Here is a 5,556-nt window from a genome sequence, read left to right on the forward strand (position 1 = left end):
TACGCTTCCGCTATTATGTAACGAATTATGTTAAACATATTATGTGTGTTTGGAATTTTAAGTTCGTATTTTTGTTCATGACTTAAGTTATTAAGTATGACGTCACGGCACTCGAATGAAAGAAAAGAAAAAGAAAAAAAATCGGGGCGTGACAAATCTAGTCGATTTTTTAGCCGGATAAGAGGACTTATCCGGACATTGATATGTCCATTGGAATTTTGTTCATAATACAATCCGATTGATAAATGGAAGCAATATACAAATAGAGGTAATCATCATAACTTAATTGCTAAGTCGAAACTGGATTTTTAACCAAGGAATACTATCACTCACCTCTGCTATTGATTTGAATCCCTGAATTTATCCTATTCTTGATCCTCCAAAACTTTCTTCGAGAGAGAGAGAGAGAGAGTAAAATTTATAAGTCAGTAAACCTTTCTCTTCTCAAATGCACTTGCTATTCATAGCAAGTGCACGTGCATTCTTATAAAAATATACACATCTACCAATATATATATATATATATATATACACATATCTACTCAAACAAATGTTTAAATAAAAACCGATTCATGACAAGGAAGTCAAAGGCATATGGTATCTCGATAGTGGATGCTCAAGACATATGACCGGAGATAAATCCCTGCTTATCGACTATAAGGAAGAAAGAGGCCCTTTCATGATCTTTGGAGGTAACGGAAATGGATATACCAAAGGCTTTGGTATATTAACCAACGATGCAACCACATTCAAGTGTGTTTCATTCATTGAAGGACTAAAGCACAACCTCCTCAGCATCAGTCAGCTGTGTGACAAAGATTCCACAATGAAGTTCTCTAAGAATTCATGCTATGTCTATGACAAGGATGATAAGGTTGTCTTAACCGGTTCTCGTCTAAAGAATGTCTACGTCGTCAACATGGATTCTTCTCTCACTGAGAATAGTTGTTGCTCTCTAAAGCTTCGTCAGATATCAACTGGTTGTGGCATAAACGACTTTCTCATCTTAACTTCAAGACACTCAGCGAATTGTCTAGAAATGATCTTGTCATTGGTCTTCCTCGACACTCCTTTGCAAAGGAATCTCTTTGCTCAGCGTGTGAGAAAGGAAAACAAACAAGAGCTAGCTTCAAGTTAAAGCAAATCTCTTCAGTGACATCGCCTCTTTAGCTACTGCACATGGATCTCTTTGGTCCAATGAACGTGCAATCTATTGTTGGAAACAAGTATACACTCGTCATTGTTGATGAGTACTCCAGCTACACTTGGGTCTTCTTTCTCAGATCCAAAAGTAAAGCACCTAAAGACATCATATCATTCATCAAGAAAATAGAAGTACTTAACAATATTAAAGTGCGATCTATTAGAAGTGACCACGGTACTGATTTCAAAAACAGTACTATGGAAAAGTTTTTTTAGGACAAGGGAATTTCTCACAACTTTTCTTCAGTGAGAAATCCTCAGCAAAATGGGGTCGCTGAAAGAACAAATCGAACAATCATTGAAGCTGCTCGATTAATCCTCAGCGAGTCTCATCTCCCTACTAATTTCTGGGCTGAAGCTGTCAACACCGCTTGTTTCACTCAAAATCGGTCGCTAATCGTTAAGAGGTTGAAGAAGACATCTTACGAACTTTTCCATGGCATAAAAGCCTCTATTAGTTCTCTACATATCTTTGGTTGCACGTTTATATTTTTAACAACTGTGATCAACTAGGAAAGTTCGATCCCAGAGCTGATGAAGGAATTTTTCTTGGATATTCTTCTACATCCAAAGCCTTCAGAGTATTCAACAAATGCCGACAGACAATAGAAGAAACTATTCATGTCACCTTTGACAAATATCAATCAGTTAATTCTAAACCCATCATAAATGATGACAAAGAAATAGAAAAGTGGATGTTTTCTCATTTTGGACAACCTGAAGCTTCTTTCAACGTTCCTCTCAACACTTAAGCCCCAGAAGCTAAAGATGATCCATTAATCATTAAAGTTGAAGCTAATCACCAAAACGTATCTTCTTTAGAGATCGTAGCAGTGCCCATTAGCTGTGTTCCTCCTTCTACTTCAAACACTGATCAATCAGTGAATGAAATGCCTTCAGCATCTGAACCTGTATTGGTCGTTGAATTTGAGGCTCCTCTAGCAATTGTTCCAATCGCAGAAGAAATTGCAACTAAAGCCTTATTCTCTGTTCTTGAACATTTATGCTCAGATGATAATCCTCTACTAGCTCAGCGATGGACTAAAGACCATCCTATTCATCAAATTCTTGGTGATCCAAGTGATGGTATTCAGACTCGTCATGGTCTAGATAATATCTGTCTCTTTGTCAACTTTCTTTTTTCTTTAGTTGCCCCCAAGAAGATCAATGATGCTATCTCAGACCCTAACTGGGTCATTGTCATGCAAGAGGAGCTCATTGAGTTTGATAGGAATAAAGTCTGGTACCTTGTCCCACGTCCATCTGACAAGACAGTGATAGGCACCAAATGGGTCTATCGCAACAAATTAGATGAAAAAGGTGTGGTAACCCGTAAAAAGGCTCGTCTTGTTGCTCAGAGTTATAGACAAGAAGAAGGGATCGATTACGATGAGTAGGGGTGAGCATGGGTCGGATCGGGTCGGATCGGACCATAAACCGACGAAACCGATCGGGTATCGGATTATAATATCATGCCCCGTAATATGCAGTTCGGGTTCGGGGGAATTTCGGGTTCAGACCAGCTGGGGTTCGGGCGGGTTCAGGCCGATGAAATAGCTTTGTTTCTCACATTATCATGATTTTTTCTCTCTATTGTTTTCACCAAAGATAAGGAGTGCGCGTGAGCATTTGTCGTGTATAAATATTTAATACTTTAAAAAAGAAAACATTTGTGAGTTTAATGCTTAAAATTTTAGATTTGTTCATGAAAACCTTATGCCTGAGGCTTGATTAAGTGGTTTGAACTTAGTTAAGATAACTCCAACATTTTAAGTTAAAAACAACGTTAGTAGATTTTTAATAATGAATGAAGTGCATCAATAAACACATGATAAAAGTTTTACCCCTTAGAAACGTTGGAAGTTCACTGCCCAGTGCCTACGGTCCACATATAAGAAAATAGGCATATGAGTTGAAGTTAAACTGTTAAAGGTGGAATTAGTTCAAATTGTCATTATCTAGCAAATTGATGCCCAAAAATTAGCTACAGGTCCATGAGCTCTGCAAATTGGTGATTCAATCATTTCCAGGAGCTGGTACTTGGTGCCCAAAAATTAGCTATAGATCCCTGACCCATCACCAATCTTTAGAGTTGTTGCATGGTAATAGTAATAGTCTTCTTAAGAAATGGAAGACAAATATTGACATACACCATGACAATTCAAAGGTATCTAGTACTAGTAGTAAAAATTGAATAGTTCGGGTTTCGGATGGGTTCGGGTTTTTGATCATGAGATCCTACCCGATCCTACTAACCCGATATAATTTTCGGATTTCGGACCTCGGGTTGGTTCGGTTCATAGATACCGGTTTGGTTCAGGTTTTTTCGATCGGGTAATTCGGGTTGGGTTAGGTTTTGCACAGGCCTAATGACGAGACCTTCGCACCAGTGGCTAGACTTGAAGCAATTCGACTCTTTCTAGCCTTTGCTGTCCATAGAGACTTCAAAGTCAACCAAATAAATGTAAAGAGCGCTTTCCTAAATGGAAAATTTCAAGAATAATTTTATGTTGAACAACCTCCAGGGTTTCTTGACCCTAAGTATCCAAACCACGTCTATCATTTGGATAAAGCTCTTTATGGGTTAAAACAGGCTCCTCATGCCTGGTATGATACCCTATCCTCATTTCTCATCTCTGAGAAATTCATTCATGGAAAGATTTACCAGATCTTATTTCTTAGGAAAGTTAAAGGTCATATCATTCTAGTCTAAATATATGTCAATGATATTACTTTTGGTTCCAGTAATCCCTCTTTTATGTTTTCAATTCGCTGATCGCATGAAGAAAGAATACCAGATGAGTATGATGGGAGAACTAACCTTCTTTTTAGGTCTCCAAATCAAGCAATCAGATAAAGGCATCTTTATCAGTCAGTGTAAGTATGTCCATGATATGCTGAAAAAGTTTGATCTCTCTAACACTCATCTATGAAAAGTCCTATGGATCCTCCACTCTCTCTCAACAAGGATCCAAATCGAAAGCCTGTAAACATAACAGTTTATAGAGGAATGATCGGCTCTCTGTTGTATCTCACAGTTAGTCGACCAAATATCATGTATTCTAATTGCTTATGTGCAGGATATCAATCTGAATCTAAGGAATCTGATCTGATCGTTGTAAAATGCATTTTCAGATACCTGAAGGGAACTACTAACTTGGGTCTCTGGTACCCTAAGGGTTCAAATTTTGACCTAATAGGTTATTCGAATAGTGATTTTGTAGGTTGCAAGATCGATAGGAAAAACACCACTAGAGGCTGTCAGCTTCTAGGTGGATAGCTAGTGAGTTGAACAAGTAAGAAGCAAAATTCAGTGTCTAAATCACCGCTGAAGCTACATACATAGCCGCTGGAAGTTGCTATGCCCAAGTCCTTTGGATGAAAAACCAGCTGAACGACTACTATCTTCAGTTCTCAAAGATCCCTATCTATTGTGATAGCACTAGTGCTATTTCAATTGCAAACAACCCTATACTTCACTCCAAGACCAAACATATAGAGATCAGATATCATTTTATCAGAGATCATGTTATGAATGCTGATATTGAACTTCACTTTGTTCCCACTGATTACCAACTCGCTGAACTTTTCACCAAGCCTCTTGATGAGACAAGATTTAACGTCTTGATCAGCGAACTAGGAATGCTAAATGCTGAAGAATAACTTTCTTCAGCTATACGCATCAATCAGTAAGTGAAATGATTCAATGCTCTCACTCTATCACTGAACTCTTGAGTAAATGTATCTATTCTCGCTAAGGTATGTATGATCGTTCTTCTTCTTTAAAACTTAAAACTATCACTGAAGCTTTCCTTCTTTATTGATTAAAACGTTTTTAAAGTTTGTTTCAGCGATTCTTTCTATCGGTGAAGATTTTATAAGTATATATATTTTATACTTGTCTTTTCTTAAAATCAAAATGATCACTGAACCTTTCTACCTTCAGTGATTCAAAAGTTTTTAAAAGATAGTTTTAGTGATTCTCTTATCACTGACACTTTTATGGAAATATATTCTTCTAAGATATTTTCCTTTCTTAAAACAAAACCATCACTGAAGCATTTCTTCTTCAGTGATCAAATGTTTTAAAAGGTTTTTTTAGTGATTCTCTTCTCACTGAATGTGACTCTTTGAATTTCTTAAAACATTTTCATTTTAAAAGAAATAGCTAATGAACCGTCTTTATGATGACATTATCTGTTACCAATAGGAGTCGCTTTGAGATGCGTGTAAAAGGGCTGACACACGTGACCTCCTACAACTTCCATTCAATCATGGATGAAAACGTGCCATATTTTTCATCATGGCGCTTCCTCAACAATCGTATTTTCTTCTCTCCTAATTCTTTTCTCT

This window comes from Cynara cardunculus (assembly GCF_001531365.2).
Source record: "Cynara cardunculus var. scolymus isolate 2C chromosome LG 3, CcrdV1, whole genome shotgun sequence".
Lineage (NCBI taxonomy): Eukaryota > Viridiplantae > Streptophyta > Magnoliopsida > Asterales > Asteraceae > Cynara > Cynara cardunculus.